General features: G+C 39.5%; 1 long non-coding RNA gene across 1 annotated transcript; it reads left to right on the top strand.

The window, feature by feature from the left end:
• The first annotated feature begins 21 nt into the window (after positions 1–21).
• Positions 22–11,058, top strand: LOC109200657 (uncharacterized). Its single transcript, XR_002060813.2, has 5 exons — positions 22–1,917; positions 6,972–7,036; positions 7,214–7,314; positions 8,182–8,233; positions 10,091–11,058. It is a non-coding gene; the product is annotated as an uncharacterized LOC109200657 (long non-coding RNA).
• Positions 11,059–18,320: the final 7,262 nt, after the last annotated feature.

The following is an 18,320-nucleotide window of genomic DNA, read 5'->3' as shown; positions in this document are numbered from 1 at the left end:
GTTCCACGAATGGTGGCACTATTTTCTGGATAACTGATTAGTTAGTACGTAGTGATTTTATAACTGCTGGTCTCTAATCTGTATTATGAACTTTCTTTGCTCACGTAAATATGTGTGTTTTCTGGGCCAAGTAACTCTTATTTGGCACAAAATGATCCCTATGAGTATCAGCTCCTTCAAAAGGGTAGTTATTAGAGGATGGTGATAAATTGGTCATTAAAAGCTATAAAGAACATATAAATATAACAGTAAAATGCAACATTTTTACAAACCAAGAGATTAATGCTGCAGAAAATAGTTAATCTTGGGGCTTAGCACACCGAGTGTTGAAATAAACATTTAAATTAAAGTTAACCTATTTTAGGTCAAATTGCTGCAACTCCTGAACCACTGGCACAACTGAAAAATTCAAACGGCTCCTGAAAGCATCAACTCTGTGCTTTTTCAGTGATATAAGGGTCATTACTATAAGCCCAGGCAGGTGCTACATCCAAATTTTGGCAAATAACACAGAAAACAACACAGCAAAAACAAAACTATAAAAACATGGTTGTGTGTGTGTTTTGTGTAGGGCTCCATCACACTCACTAACTCTCTCTTCTGTCAGCCAACCTCCAACCGTCTTTTTGGGGTTGCTGCAACACTGTGCCTGGGATTACTGTAATGACCCTAAAATCACTGACAAGCACAGAGTCACTGTTTTCAGGAACCATTGAAAGTCTTTCATTTGAAATGGTTCAGGAGTTATGGGAGTTACAGATGTTGAAAATGTTGCAAAACCCCTGTCTGAGGCTATTGACAGGTGCTGCTGTTTATTTCTAAGGCACAGTGGCATATTAGAGCTCTGAAATTTTAAATAGATCTAATTAAACATTGGAAATCAATTTAGTCTGTCAGCAGAAAAGTAAAATTAATTTGGCTTTCCGTGCCAGTTACACACTCCCCTTCTTATTCCAAATAAGCACACCCTCCAAGCAGCAACTATCACACACATAGCAGTCATAGAAAAAAGTGTGTTTCAGTGTTAAATGTAGTGCAATTTACAGTAAATTGTCCACCACAAACCTTAGTAGAGTTTAAGTTTTGGTAGAACAGTCAAGCTGTGCTCATTAGTCTAGCATAGAAATTTTGTAATTTCTTTTTAATTATTAGATCAGATAATTTTAGTGCTATTTTTGTAATTCCATTAAAAAATGCAGTTTGCCAGTTAGGTAATCAAATAACGATCAGTTACAGCTGACTTACAGGCCAGTCACCTGTCAGTCAAAGTGGCCATGCCCTTACCTACCATCACTGTCCAAATGACCCACCATACAGTTGTTATGAAGTTTGAAACTGTACTGTACAGGGAAAATTATTTCTTGTACCAGGTTGTAGGTGTGCATTTTAATGGTATTTAGTGGAGGATTTTAAATTGTAAACTGTTGGTTACATAGCCCATTTCTACTCTACTTCAGCACTCAAAGCTCACGTAGAGCTCAAACTTCAGAGACGAACACAAAGGAGATTTCCTGCATCTTTGAACGGCTGACAGTGACTTTAATAAAGTAATGGTTCCATGGGGTCATCCTCTATGGGGGATTTGGATTAATAAGAAATTTTCTGCAACAAAGAATAGCAGGTACAATCAGTACAGTATTTTTTATCTGAACACTGAATAAGACATGATCCTGTCACATTCACATATATTTTCATACTGGTTATACCAGGTAAAGGAGCTAAGATATCGTCAGTTCTGATAACAGAGAGTCTCTTTCATTTAAACCATTTCTGTTCACGTTTTAATCAAAACATGAAAAGTGTTACTATTTAATGTACCTGTTAAAAGACTTTGTGTCTTCTCACTATGTTCACAGGTTGAACTCTGTTGACGTCAAGTACCAGATCTGGAAGCTGGGGGTTGTGTTCACAGACAATGTAAGTAATCAGAATCAGTCAGGAGAGCGATGTCTGGCTCCATCATGTGGATTCCCTGCAGAAGTTCTTAAGCTCTTTTGTCTTTTTTGTTTATATCAGAGTAATTTCATAGGAACATTTTTAGTTTACCTCAACTTTTTTTTTCTAGTTCCTGTTTAAAAAGTTTTAAAGTTGCTTATGGCATTTAACATCAATAGCAGTAACGGCATCATATGACTTGTTGTATCGGCCCATAACATTACAGGGAGTGCAGAATTATTAGGCAAGTTGTATTTTTGAGGAATAATTTTATTATTGAACAACAACCATGTTCTCAATGAACCCAAAAAACTCATTAATATCAAAGCTGAATGTTTTTGGAAGTAGTTTTTAGTTTGTTTTTAGTTTTAGCTATTTTAGGGGATATCTGTGTGTGCAGGTGACTATTACTGTGCATAATTATTAGGCAACTTAACAAAAAACAAATATATAGGGTCCTTGTAAATCTCACATTTGATGATGGACCACAGGTTCTCAATGGGGTTCAGATCAGGTGAACAAGGAGGCCATGTCATTAGTTTTTCTTCTTTTATACCCTTTCTTGCCAGCCACGCTGTGGAGTACTTGGACGCGTGTGATGGAGCATTGTCCTGCATGAAAATCATGTTTTTCTTGAAGGATGCAGACTTCTTCCTGTACCACTGCTTGAAGAAGGTGTCTTCCAGAAACTGGCAGTAGGACTGGGGGTTGAGCTTGACTCCATCCTCAACCCGAAAAGGCCCCAGAAGCTCATCTTTGATGATACCAGCCCAAACCAGTACTCCACCTCCACCTTGCTGGCGTCTGAGTGGGACTGGAGCTCTCTGCCCTTTACCAATCCAGCCACGGGCCCATCCATCTGGCCCATCAAGACTCACTCTCATTTCATCAGTCCATAAAACCTTAGAAAAATCAGTCTTGAGATATTTCTTGGCCCAGTCTTGACGTTTCAGCTTGTGTGTCTTGTTCAGTGGTGGTCGTCTTTCAGCCTTTCTTACCTTGGCCATGTCTCTGAGTATTGCACACCTTGTGCTTTTGGGCACTCCAGTGATGTTGCAGCTCTGAAATATGGCCAAACTGGTGGCAAGTGGCATCTTGGCAGCTGCATGCTTGACTTTTCTCAGTTCATGGGCAGTTATTTTGGGCCTTGGTTTTTCCACACGCTTCTTGCGACCCTGTTGACTATTTTGAATGAAACGCTTGATTGTTCGATGATCACGCTTCAGAAGCTTTGCAATTTTAAGACTGCTGCATCCCTCTGCAAGATATCTCACTATTTTGGACTTTTCTGAGCCTGTCAAGTCCTTCTTTTGACCCATTTTGCCAAAGGAAAAGAAGTTGCCTAATAATTATGCACACCTGATATAGGGTGTTGATGTCATTAGACCACACCCCTTCTCATTACAGAGATGCACATCACCTAATATGCTTAATTGGTAGTAGGCTTTCGAGCCTATACAGCTTGGAGTGAGACAACATGCATGAAGAGGATGATGTGGACAAAATACTCATTTGCCTAATAATTCTGCACTCCCTGTATAAGATAAAATTCTGGTTATTGTGTCTGGCAATTATGTCATATAAAAATATTGGGATAAATATGATGATAAATATGAATGATGGGTGAGAGCCATTATTCATAAATGAAAACAAATGGAACACCTGTGAAGCTTCTCAGGAGTGGCCAGCCTACCAAAATTACACCAAGAGAGCCTCGACATACTTTTTTGTACCCAAAGCTAATACTGGGATGTCTGGTATGCACTGCTTCACTTTCTTGGCTGTGGGAAGTTGCTCCCATCACATTTGTCTGACTAAAACTTTGTTCTTTGCTGTCTGTAAAGAGCAAACACTTCCATTTATGGACAGAGAGCTGTGAGTCAGTAGTTTTAATCTCGGCAGTGTTACCCTCAGGCAGTAAGAAGATTACTTATTTTGTCCGCTTCTTTTTCAGGCATTATTAAGTGTTTAGGAATAGCAACAGTGGAAGTAATATAAATAATTATATGTTACTAACCTGAGCCTTTACTGTGATTTAAGCTCAGTTTAAGGCTGTCTTTGGGCATTACCTTATTTGGCTCCAGGAAGTCAAGCCAAAATTGGTGACCTGGATAAGGGCATTTGGAGTATCAAAATCAGGACACTTTATTAATCCCTAAGAAAATTATGCACTTACAGTTTCTCCAAGACAAAAACAGTAACAAACTAAAGTAAAATAAATAATACAATATGTTACAAAGTTTACATTTATAAGAAATAGCTTTAATAAATACAAATATCTCACTTATAAATATCCAGAATATTAGATAATATTAGTAGAAAACTGGGATACCAGTTTCATGATAGCGGTGCCTACCTACCTTACCTATGCAGCACAAGCTGACATTGATTAGCCAGATTAAAAGAGACAACTTTGTGACATAGTAAAGTTTAACCAAAGATGTAGCCATGAAACAGAAATGGAACAATTATGATGAATTTAAATGTTGGTAGTGTAAGCCATTACTTATACATAAACACCTGTGTCATTAATGCATGTCAGTGTGGGTCAGGGGTGAAAGATAAGTGTATCGCAAAGCCAAACATATGACCATCTTGTCAGTGATGAGAGACATGCCAAGTAAAGACTCAGCTTAGATGAGAATGTTTTCTGCTGCTAAGCCATCTGAAAGAAATACTATATAAGGGCTCTATGGTATTTTCTGAGGATAAAAGGAAGCCTTCTGTCACCCGGAAATTTCAGGACACACAAACACACACTAATCCCCTATAGTCAGCCACCCATTGCATTCCATAGAGCTCTTTTGTCTCCTATTAGGGGCTGAGGGTGGCAGCTCTGCCTGTCTGTAGTTCAAGAAGGTGACAGGTGCTTAGTGGGATGGAGAGATGCACTAATGAACGGCAGTGTCCTAGCAAGATTTGTCTCCTTCCTTACAATAAGGCTTATAGTAGCAAAAAATGGTCAGATGGTGCTTTCTATGTGAAATCGGAAGTTGGAATTTCCTGAATTTTTTCCCGTCCCCTCAGGGCAGATTTCCAACTCTGAACATCGCATCAGCCAACAGCCTTAATCAGCCCAACTTAACCATCCAATTTCCTGCTCAGATAAAACTGAGCTTATTGTACTTGGCCTTAAAAATTCCACGAAGCATAGTGCCTAACCAGATACTAACTCTGGGGTAAGGATATATGCATATTAAAGAAAAATATAGGACTGCTTTCTTTGCACAACATCTCTAAAATTATAAAATATTCTGTCACAGATTGATGCTGAAAAACTATTTTGTGCATTTATTACTCCCAGGCTGGACTACTGCAATTCATTATTATCAGGATGTCCTAAAAACTCCCTGAAAAGCCTTCAGTTAACCCACAACGCTGCAGCAAGAGTACTGACAGGGACTAGATATAGTATATTTCTCCCATATTAACGTCTCTTCATTGGCTCCCTGTTAAATTCAGAACTGATTTTAAAATCCTCCTCTTCCCATAAAAAAACTTAATCATTACTTATTATTAAACTCTGTCTATCTTCCACAGTGTGCCTTTTATCTACAATAATACAAAAAAACAAGCACAAACCCCAACAATCATATGACCCTCCTATGAGGAACCGCTCTGGGAAGGAAAAACTCCCTTTTAACAGAAGGACACCTCCAGCAGAACCAGGCTCAGGGAGGGCGGCCATCTGCCACGACCGGTTGGGCTGAGGGAAGGAAGACAGGACAAAGACAGAGAGCCAGAGATTAAAAATAACTAATAATTAAATGCAGAGCGGTGTATAAACACAAAGTGAGAGAAAAAGGTGACTAAAGACGAAACAGTGCAACACGGTAACTAGGGAGGATTCATGGTCACCTGATCCAGCACTAACTATATGCTTTATCAAAAAGGAAAGTTTGAAGCCTAACCTTAAAAGTAGAGATAGTGTCTGTCTCCTGAATCCCAACTGGAAGCTGGTTCCCCAAAAGAAGGTGTACTGTACTGTAAACTCTCAATCAGAACACCTAAGATGGGTTTAGATGGGTCTTCTTGCATGAAAGTGAACTAAAATATACCACCAAGGCAACGAAGCAGTGGCGGAAGAAGAAGCAGCACATTAGTTGTGCTGCCTACCATGGAGTGGCCTAGCCAGTCTGCAGAGCTCAGTCCAATAGAAAATCTGTGGAGGGAGCTAAAGCTTTGAACTGCCAAGAAGGAGCCAAGTAATCTGAAGAATTTCTGTAAAGAGGGTGGGCCAAAATCTCTCGTAAGATGTGCAAACCCGTTGATCACCTAAAAGAAATGCCTTATCACTGTGTGTGCCAACAAGGGTTTCTTCACCAAGCGCAAAGTCATATTTTGGTTGGGGATTAACTATCTGTTTCACTCAGTGATATGCAAATCAATTCATAACTTCAATGAAATTTTAGATTTTAGGTTGATATTCTTTCTCTCTCCATTAAAATGTAACTACCATAAAAATTAGAGACTGTTCGTTTCTTTTCAAGTGAGAAACTTCAGTGGTAGTAGAAATTGAGTAGGAACCAAATAATTGTTTCCCTCTGCCATACATATTGACAATGATGATAACTAAGCTTGTCAAAAACAAAAGTTTGGGGCCTAATCTTAAAAGTAGGGTGTCTGTCTCAAGAACCCAGACTGGAAGCTGGTTTCATTGGAGAAGAGTTGGTTAGAGCTGAGGGCTCTTCCTCCCATTCTACTTTTGGAAACAAACCAAATGTTAGCTTACATTCTGACACTGAAGTGCTCAGTTGGATTAATATGATATTATGAGGCTTTTAAAATATGATGGGACCTGGACCATTCAGAATTTTGCATCTGTCTAGGCTTTGTTTTTAGTATTTATAGCCTTCTCTATAGGGACATACGCTCTTTGGATGTAATATAGAGAATGTAACTGAATAGCAAAAAATACTCCTTTAGAAGTATTATAGTAGATAAAGCAGATAGCCTGCGGTTTTCATATCTATTGTTGTATTCAGTGTAATAATGTGGACCGGCATGTTTAAGCTCCACCCTCTGTGAAATTCTAGGGTTAATCATTGATGCCTTTGGAGATCTGAGGGATCAGCAGGAACAAGTGAAAGAAGACATGGAGGTGAAAACACACACAACACTTCAATGCAGTTTTTTACAACTGAGGCATATGAACATGTAAAAATATACGTTTTGTAGTTGTTTTGCATAGCTGTATCTCCAACAGGGGCATAGATGAAGATTGCCAATAGGTTACAATAAATGACAACCACTTAACTATCCCGTGTTTCTCTTGCAGACCAAATGTTTTATCTGTGGAATAGGTAATGACTACTTTGACACCGTGCCACACGGCTTTGAAACGCACACTCTACAGGAGCACAACTTAGCCAACTACCTGTAAGTACATCTGGAGAGTGTCTGCATTTCTCTGTGTCTTATTGTACCTTTTAACACCTACATCATCATAGATCATCACACCTACATAGTACACAGTCTTTCAGGTCAGTTAATGAAAGATAGGTGCCCAATCTTGGGGTACTTGGGGCTTGGTCCCCAATCTCAGGTAGATGTGATGATATCTATGATATTTGTCTTGGCTTGTTTTGTACCACAGCATTTGTGTTACACCGAGGTGCATTTCCACATTATTATCCCCAGTGTTTGGACACTTCTTATCCAGTTACATAAATTTCAGTGTGGCATTACTCAACTGTAACCACAGTTGCTACCATGATACTACTTGGATACTTTGGTAACTGAGTAGTAATAACTTGGAAATGGCCACATTACGTTCTTGAGCTGTAATAGAAAATACAACCAAAATTTCAAATGTCTGTTGACTTTAACCCTAAATACAGTACTGTGTCTCGAGCCAGCCCTCATTTTTAGGTATACTGCTTTATGTAGAAGTTTCTTAAAATTGTTGTACAGTCCAAGCTGTCATTAGGAGAGAGGTGGGGCAAACCCTGGACAGGTTGTTAGTCTCTCAGAAGACAACAATTCACATGCACATTCACGCCTATGGCCAGAATCACCAATTAATCTAACAAACATGTCCTTTGAATGTGGCAGGAAGCCTCAGAGAACCCACACAGGCAAGAATACACAACTGCCTCCAGCCAGCAAGTGCTACTGTAACATCTGGCACTGATGCTGTGTGACTGATATATGCAATGATAATACTGTTTGTGTTTCTAACTGTGTGTGTGTGTGTGTGTGTGTGTGTGTGTGTGTGTGTGGTGTGTGTGTGTGTGTGCGCTTCAGATTCTTTCTGATGTATCTCATCAACAAAGATGAAACAGAGCACACAGGCCAGGTAAAACACCTTTCCACTCTCTCTGCCAGTAACAGTTTTTTAATGGCTGCTTACATTGTTAAAGCCTCAGTATGGAACATTGAAAATCACCTCTGGTCATATTTGTATGTTCGATCAAATACAAAGGATAACATTTCCTGTAATGTTTAACTAATTCCTAAACAAGGGCCTCAAAACAAACTTGTAATCAGTTTGTATCTTATGTGATTAAAGCAGAATACTTTATAGAAGTTTTCATAAATGTCTTTGTTGTAATGAGGTTTGTTTAAAACTAAAAACTGGCCAGTCTCCCATTCAAGATCATTTTGTTGGATATATACTGATGATATTCCATCATGGGTGCTATTTCTGGATCACGTTCCAGAAGTCCTGTTTTGACCACTTGCTCTGTGAACCCTGAGATTACACTGTGGACATTCACAGAATCGTCACTGGGAATGAGTGCTACAACAGGGCAGTTTCAGCAGTTTTCAGTCAAGGAATCCAAAGTCTCCAAGCTAAACAACAACGTGTAAGGTGTGGTGAATGTTGAAGGCTTGCCTTTTTCATACACTGAAGGAGACCCAGGCCCAATCATATAAGCACAACTCAAGCGCTTTCACACTATTGACATGTTAGTTTATGCCGCTCAGTCTGATTTACCTTTAATGCCTGTTGTGAATGCATAAAATGCAGGGCTTTATGCAGGGGCTGATTGGCTGGTCACTGATCAGGGTGGAGAACATTGGAGATCAACCAATTCCAGTCCATGGCTGGTCAGTGGGTGCATCTGTAGTGATCGTCTACTCTCCCTTTTGCTGGATTCCTTCTTTTGGTCACTCTGGTTTTCTTTTAAATTGTTTTAAGTTTTTCCGCTACTTCAAGTGCAGTTTTAAAGTATAACTGGAAGCTTAAAAAATATTCTTAGTTAGCTTCTAGCATTCACTTCTGTGGTATGAGCTCAGGAGCTTTTAAACCCCAGCATATCAAATGATCAAATAATGTGTGATTCAGACAAAAACGGCTTGTAGTAAGGGATGAGAATTTATACAAATTTAGCAAATTCAATACCACTGTTGATGTCACTTATCAATTCTCTTATTGATTCTCATTGGGTTCTGATTGGCTCTGCTTGGAGAGTCACCATCTCTAAGCAGCATATCAAAGACATTACATCTGTGCATATTAATTGCATGTTTTGTGGTCAAATGTTTGTGCATGTTTAAAGCATTTCCCTGTTGTGATCATATCTGGGATCATTTTTCAAAATAAGTAACAGATTACAAATATTACCCAGAACACTTTTCTTAAAAGTAATATAGTATGTTATTTAATTACTCACCAGAGAAATTCATTTGTTGCACTACTTGTTATGTTACTTTTCTGTTTCTCCGTATAATGACCTGAAACACATTGTCTTATAATTACCATTTAACAATATAAACCTGAGGCTACAGTCCCACACACCAACACAAATCACTATCCCATTGAGCACACACATATGAGCTTTCTTGTAGTATTTAGGCATGAGCACAAAGCCGACAGCACAATGCAAAAATGAAAACCAGCACAAAGATACTTTAAAGTGATCACCACAGGGATTCTGCTTTAGAAACATGAACACATAGAAACGGACGCTGCACCCTGACTGCACATCACTGCCTTTGTTAGCTGTTGAAGATCAGGTCTGACTGCTGGGCTGGGGTCGGCTTTAATGGCACTCTGGGTTCTAGGCTAGCTTTGTTCATTTCAGTAGGTACCTAGAGGTTACAATGCTAGTACTAATTTCCATAATGAACAAAGCTGATGTGATAATTACACTTTAAATGTAACACACATGAAGCAAACCCTCCTTACCTCTTGCTCTCTGTCTTTAAGGAGTCTTACGTATGGAAAATGTACCAGGAACGTTGTTGGGAGTTTTTCCCCGCTGGTGACTGTTTCCGGAAACAGTATGAGGATCAGCTCAACTGAGTCAACCTTGGAGTGACAGACTCTTAACTCTGAAAGGCCGACTGCAGCCATCTGGCCTCTGCTTGTCCCTCAAACGTTTATTACTTTTCTGAGGAGGCTGTACCAAATGATGGGTTCCTCTCTATGCGTCATCTCTCCTCAAGTGGCCAGGCTCTTCAACGAGATGCACCCTGCCATTGTCATCCAGACAGTCAGCTCCACCCCCCGACCTTTAGCACACTCTGCTTTTGAGACCTTGTACATAGAAAACTTCAGAAAATATGATGTACAATACATGACAGGTAGCAGGTCTAGAATTTTTTCACTCTGATGACTTCCTTGCTTCCTCTTATTCTATATTCAAAGTAACTTGCAAAAATACAAAGGATTAATGGATTGAGGGTAAAAGAAGAAACCTAAAGAATGTTTTACTTTTAATATGACCATGTCTACGCCCTTTCATGTTTATAATGCACGATTCATATAGGTACAGGTGGTGGATACAATAATCAAACAAGTTGACGACTTATTCTGGCAAGAAGAACTCTGCAGCAAATCTACACTTCAATAAGCTTAAAGACGTGCTGACCTGAATACGATGGACAACGAAAATCGAACACAGCACCAAAGTGGAGACTTCAGAACAATCAGAAAGCTGAATGAAGCCCCTGTGCAAAGAGGAACATTTTCACAAACAGAGCTGCTGTGTTGAGTTGAATTACAGTTTGGTCCAAGAGTTTGAACAATGACACATGTTCTTCTCACTTTACTTACTTATACCACCATCACAGTGGATCTCAAGTCAAACAATGTAGATCACTAAATACTTGATTTGCCTTCAGCTACTGCTTGTTTGTGTTCTTCAGCCTTCACTTTTTGTTCGGTAAATGAAAATGCTCCTTCGGGTTGAGATCAAGTGAGAGACTTGGTCATTGAAGAATATCACATTCTTTGGCTTTAGAAAACCTTGAGGATAAACATATTTTCAAAAGCTAGCCACGTAGTAAACACCCTTTATCATTGTCAATTTATCATTGTCAGTAAAATCAAATAAAGTGCACACCACTGGTTACACTCAAGAAGAGGAAGGCAAGAATACATTTGACAGAAAACATCGTCCATCCCGGTTCTGTATTAAGTTCTTTAAACAGATGAAACCTAGGCTGACTTGTACCAGAATGATGGGAAGAGAAAAGTATGGAGAACAAAAGGAACGGCTCATGATCCAAAACACACCATCCATCAAATGTGATACAGTGCACTGGCATGTGGGCTGCCAGTGGAACTGGGTAGAAACAGCAGAATTAATTGTGAAGTGTACAGGGCTGTACTCTGCTCAAATTCAGCCAAATACTGCAAAACTGGTTGGAAAGCATTTGTCAGAGCAAATTGATAATGACCTCACCACAAAAGAAACTGTCACGGGGTGCCGAGGCAGGCCGTGTGTAAATATAAATGGACCCAAGATGCAGACTGCTTAAGTGGTGAGCGAGCTTTATTAACCAAAGAGTGACACAAACGGAGATAAGGTGGACAAAAAACCAAAACCTAAGAGTAAACTAAACTGGGAAAAGCTAAGCAAAAACAAACCTGAAACATGAAACGGAGATGCAGGAGAACACAGGAGAACATGGAGGGTAACAACGCAGACGAACCAGCAACTAACAGAGGCAGACACGAGGTTAAAATACACAGAAGGATAACGAGGGAATGAGACACAAAAGGAGGGCACAGCTGGAAGTAATCAGACCTGACGAGACAGGGGAAAAGTAAACTGAACACACTGAAAACAGACACGGACCTTCAAAGTAAAACAGGAAACACATACACGTAATGACATAACACACCAACTTAACACAGACTGGGGGACACAGAACATAGGAACATGAACCATGAAACAGAAGAGTACAAACACCCAAGATAACCAAAACCACAGAATAATAATAAACTAAAACATAAACACGGAGTCACGGACTCCGGATCATGACAGAAACCCAAGAATTTCTCAATATTCAAGAGATATTCTTCAACGGCCAAGTCAGTCCCCTGATCTTAACCCAGCAGTTTTATTTATATGTATTTTATTTATTAAATTAAAAACATAATGGTGAAAGACTCACACATGTGCAGTAACTGAAGGCAGCGGAAGTAATGGACTATGGTGGATCTCAAGGGAAGAAACATTTGGTGATGTCTGTTGGGTTCTAGACTTCAGGCAGTTACTGACCGAAATTACTGATGGATTTATGGACCTAAGTATAAAAATAGTTTTTGTTAAACTCCTGGAATTAAAGGTAAACGTCTAGACAGTTTGGTCATGTGATTAAAAATCCACTGTGGGTTGTAAGAGGCCAAATTGAAAAAACAAAAGAATAACATTCTGTCATTGGGCACTGGAGCAGACTGTAAGTTTACTGTTGATCATGCTGTGTCCACACACTGTACCATGCAGCACTGTGTGTGAAGGGACCCTTAATTATATGCTCATGGCTTACCACATGTTCATCAAGTTCATGTTGCTCCACATAAAAAAGTCAAAGCATGGACAATTCATAATCCTCAACCAGCTTTCTGATATGCCTAAATAAATACATAGCTTATAAAATGATTGAATCCATTACTGTCTTTGATAATTGATTTTTATGCATTTTTTGTTTGTTTTGTTAATGTTTGTCACCGGTAGTAACAGGACATCAGAGATGTATATTTTTTCAACACTCATATTCACGGTGATAAATGCGAAGAACTGCTGGTCAGTCAATGTCTAACCCCAGTACTGGGCAGGATTAGAAGAGCTTAACAAATGTGTATTGTGTCCAAATCTTCAATATTTTGTTGTTGTGTAAGGAATATGACAGACTCTAGGCACCACTAGTAGGGCTTTGTTTTTTTGTTTGGTTTTGTAAAGCTTAGTAACATTTGTTAATGAAAGCTTGTGATTTTCTGAAAAAGCAATATCAAAACAGCCCAAAAATGAAAAACAAGTAGAAAATATAATAAACAAACAATAGAGATTTATTTGTTTTAGAAGTTTATGGCTGCAGATATAGCTGCATGCTTGTTAGCTAAGAGGAATAATCAGCCAGAATGGAGCAATCAGATGTGTTTCCTACAGTACTAGAAGAGCACAACAAAGGCAGCAGTGAGGAGACAGAAAGGGGAACGGGAGGATGCAGTGCCTTATCTAGCTGGAGAGGATCTATGAAAGCTAGACAAGAAGAGTAGCTTCATAAAACTACAGTATACAAACTGAGGAGAACATATGAAGCTAAGAGTACCACAGAATAATATTTATAGAAGTAGAAGAAGAGAAGGACTTTGGATATCACGAATGTTATTGCTCAGCGGTTCTTAGGTTGACCAGAGCAGAAATGCACATATTTCAGTTGTGCAGTGCAAATTGGGGTGTTACAATTCCAAAAGGTGTCATAGTTGACTGTAACTAGTGTTAAGGTTCATTTTATTAAGGAGGGAGCACAAGGAAATTAAAAACAACACACTTATCCTGCCAGGTGGAGTCAAACGATGATTTTAATGAAACACACGCAGCGTGGGAGATGTTCCACTGTGTACAAACAGCATCAGATCTCATCTCAACAAAGACACAGCATTAGTTTTATGCATCGAGGTGTTTTTAGTGACGCCCTCTCCACGTCAGCACATGCATCAGTTTCAAAACCACAAATGTTCTTTTTGACAACTTGTGACACAATTAAAGGACACTGGCTTCCATCTTCTCCCAGGTGGTTTCCCGCAAGCCACCTCAGCTCTCACATCCTGCACCTGCTTCTTCATCAAACAGTCACGTACACACAGAAATACAGTCATAGCAAACATGCTTAAACTTTCACCTTTCACAAATGAACCCCCTGCCTGTATGTGAGTGTGTGCTAACCAAATAGGGTGCTAACCACAATTGCACCCTATTTCACCTCTTCGCTTATGCAACCAGTGTGTAATAATCTTGACTTATATGTAAAATGTATTAAACAACTGTTTCAATCAAAAACCTCTACTAAAAGCTTAATCAAAAGATATAGATGCATAAAAGATAATACAAAATAACCTGCTCAAAATAACTTGCACTCAGACTCTGCTTTCGGTTTCACTTCCTGCAAAAGCACACTCTGCAAACCTGCAGTTTCCTCTCAGGAGTTTTAGGCCCAGATTATATTCAAAGGTGAGCCTTTCATATAATGCAATGTAATCTGCCTATAAACGTTTAAGATTATAAATTCAACTCAACAGTTTAAAGTGGTTCTTACTGGACCTGTAAAAAAGGCTACTATGATACCCATATGTTTGAACATCTGAATGCAATATCACTATTAATTATTAATACAATGGTAATATGAACAATAGCAGTAAAATAATTTCTACTCCTAATACTCCCTCTCTCCATACATTATGTGGGGTCACTCCTCCTCTGAGTCCCTCTCTCGTGGAAATCTTCTCCTGTAAAGGATAAAAAACACTTTCTCCCTACTACACTTCCCCAACTTATGTTCATCAATTTCTCTTTATTCAAACTCGGGTCAAGCTATCATGTTCAGGACTTTTACTCATATATATTCTTGAACATCACTCATCTCAGTCCACAGCATTTTAATAGTCTTAAAACGCTGCTTTCACGCCTCTGCACATGTTCCTGTCACCCGCTCTATTCTCCCTTATCTGATCGTCAACATCCTGTGCTGTCGCTGCTGCAAGTGCCTCCACTCTGACCTAAAAGTCACCTTTCACAATAGATCACAAGCAAATCATTATAAGCCCCCTCATACGTCAAACAAATACCAGACATGGAGAAGTTTCAAAACCACAAATGTTCTGTTAACAACCTTTAACACAATTAAAAGAACTTTGTCTTCACGGCAGGTGCTTCCTGTCGCCACCGGACGCCCGCTTGTCTCTCTGGAACATCAAGCAGACGTTCTGCAACAAACGGTACTTTTGCAGGCACAATTGCAGTCACAAGCAAAATATGATTAAACTTTCACCTATAAATGATTCTCTCTAACTGAGTGTGTGTGTGGGTGTCTACGTGTGTGTGTGTGTGTGCTAACCACAATTGCACCCTATTTCACCTCGCCGACTAGCTCCTGACCTCTCACCAGACAGAGAGACAGAAGCCACTCTCATATATGTAATAACCAAACTGAAACTATGTATATGTAATCTACTGAATAAATGTTTTAATCAAGAACCTCTACTAAAAGCTTAATCAAAATATATAAATGAATAAAAGATAATAAAGAATAACCTGGTTATTCAAATAGCATCATCCAAACAGCTCCTCAAAATAGCTTGCACTTAGACTCTGCTTTCGGTTTCGCTTTTGCAAAGCATGCAGTTTCCTGTCTTATTTTGGCACAGAGTATACTCAGCGTTAGGCCTTTCTTTTATAAGTAATGTAATCTGCATATAAACATTTGAGATTATAAAAGCATTCAAAAGCATTTAAGATTATAAATTCAACTCAACAGTTTAAAGTGGTTATCACTGCACCTGTAATAACAGTTAATATGATACCAGTATGTTTAAACATCTGAATGCAATATCAATATTAATTATTAATGCAAAGGTAATGATGATGATTATAAAAATAGCAGCAAAATATCTCCCTGATCCCCACAGTTACTTTTACACAAGATCTAACAGGACACACACCTTTTAAATAGTTCAGCTTTTGTCTCATTAGTCAGTCCCCAGAGTATTTTCCCAAAGGTCTTGGGAATCATCAAGATGTTTTCAGGCAAAACTGAAACAAGCCTTTATGTTCCTTTTACCAGCAGTGGTTTTTGTCTTGGACCTCTGCCATGCCGGCCATTTTTGCCCAGTCTCTTTCTCATCATGGAGTCATGAATACTAACTGAGGCAAGTGAGGACTGCAGTTCTTTGGATGTTGGTCTGGGGTCTTTTGTTACTGCTTAGATGAGTTGTTGCTGCGAGACTGAGAGATCTCAATTCATTTTTTGTCACCTGTTCCTAAATTTCCTGGATGGCGGCATGATATCTGGTTTTGATGATCTTTGGTGTACTCTGCTTCGTCAGGGATGTCTATTTATGCGATTTCTTGATTGGAAACAGGTGTGACTATAGTAAGGCCTGGTTTTGGCTAAAGAAATCAAACTCAGCTTTTCAACGATGTGATACACCACAGTAAACTTATGTTAGAACTAAGCGCATCTTAGGATAAGGGTAATTAGCAGCCAGGTGCTGCGAAGCCAGTGTAATTTATTAACTGATCATTGTCAAATATGACTACAAAGCTGAAGTTTTGGCAGATGGTTGTTGGGAGCTTTCATATCTGTATTAACACAGTGCCAAAGAGGAAACATCAGTGGAAACAGCAGTGACAGAGACTATTCGGAAGTGGGAAACGCTCAAAATAGTTGCCAATTTTTTAAGGAATGGATGTTCACATAGTACAAACAAATTCAGGCACAAAACCACTGATGAATCACTGATTTCTGAATACACACTGTGTAAATGAGGCTGAATGTTTTAAGACATGCAAGACCAAACTGGAGATATCAGTCCATAATGCACATCTGGCGAAACCAAACAACATATCGACACAAACGCTTCATACCATCTACTAAAGGCACAGCGGTGAAGGGGCTGGTTTAAATGGAATGTAATGGACGGTTCTATATAGGCTTTCTACTCTGTCCGAGCTCAACGCAGGACCAGCGCACCTTGCAGACAACATGAACTCCTCTGTATACCACTACTCTCGAGTCAAATATTTGGGAGGCCTTCTGTTTGACAGCCCAAACAGGGCCAATGTAACAGGTTAATGAGTAAAGTACATTAGCAAATCTTCAAGAGAACAGCTAAAAAACAAAACTATCAAGGTTTTGCAATGGCCCAGTCAAAGTCCAGAATCCATTCTGATTGAAATGCCGTGGCAGGACCTTCCTGCTTATTTCTTGTCAGTTATTGCAGATCCAATAATCACACGCTGCTTCTGCATTTTGTCTTACAGTTTGTTAAATAAATGACATCATTCAGTATGTCATGTGATGTCCATCTGAGGTTGTATTTAAATATTTTTAGAACCTGATAAGGACAATTATGATCTTTGCATTCAAAGGGGCGTACTTTCTTTTCAACAACTATATACATGTAACCTTTAAAAATATTATATCAGAACTTTGAGGTGAAAAAAATATGTAAGAGACTTGAAAGGTTTGTTTACCATGTGTCTAAAATGAAATTAACCCTATCCCTAATTGCTGGGTGACCTGTGAATGTTAATGTTTAAAACCCAAACTGGAAAGCTGCAGACCAAAGCAGGGAGCTGAACGATGCTTTAACACATGTTGAGCTGAAAGCTGCGGCACTGTTGTGTTAAATTACTGATAACAGTCTGTAGGTTTATGATGACCTGTGACACCTTTCACTAGACATACAATACCTTATTCTAAAATCTTAATGTGTAAAATAATAAAATGGCGGCGCACACTGTTGCAGCGGCTTACGGCTCTCCGTCTCAGTACTCCTTTTTTTTGTTTAGTTTGCTTAGTTGTATGTCTTTCTTATTTTTTTCTGCACCATCGGCTCTACTTTCAAAGTTTGCTACACCCGCCAGAGTCTCATAGACATCGGTGACCAGCATCAAACATCTGTTTCACTGGACTTTCTTCGCACGCACAACATCCCAGATCACATAGCGAGACCACGGGCTCCCCGTGGATTGTTATCGGGACTAGGCGGAGGCGCAGACGGAGGGAGAGGAAGCAAAAGCGGGGCCGTAGGTCCGGCATTATGCTGAGGCTAAAAAACAAACCACACAAGCCACCTTTGCCGAGCCTCTATCTCTCCAACGCCAGATCCCTCGTGCAAAAAACGGACGACCTGGAATTACAACTAGTGGGAAATCGCTATGTTCGAGACTGCTGTGCCTTGATTATCACTGAAACCTGGCTTCACCCGGAATACCCGATGCTAGCGTTCAGCTAGCAGGCCGCACTCTGCTCCGCTGGGACAGGACAAAGGACTCCGGTAAGAGCAGGGGGGAGGGCTCTGTATTTACGTGCATGAAAGCTGGTGCAACAACGGACAATTATAAACAGTCACTGCTCCCGAACCTCGAGTACATGTCGGTAAGATGCCGGCCTTTTTTCTACCGAGAGAGCTAACAGTAGTGATC

Source organism: Oreochromis niloticus, unplaced genomic scaffold (assembly GCF_001858045.2).
Source record: "Oreochromis niloticus isolate F11D_XX unplaced genomic scaffold, O_niloticus_UMD_NMBU tig00006810_pilon, whole genome shotgun sequence".
NCBI lineage: Eukaryota > Metazoa > Chordata > Actinopteri > Cichliformes > Cichlidae > Oreochromis > Oreochromis niloticus.
This window is presented reverse-complemented; position numbering and strand designations above follow the sequence as displayed.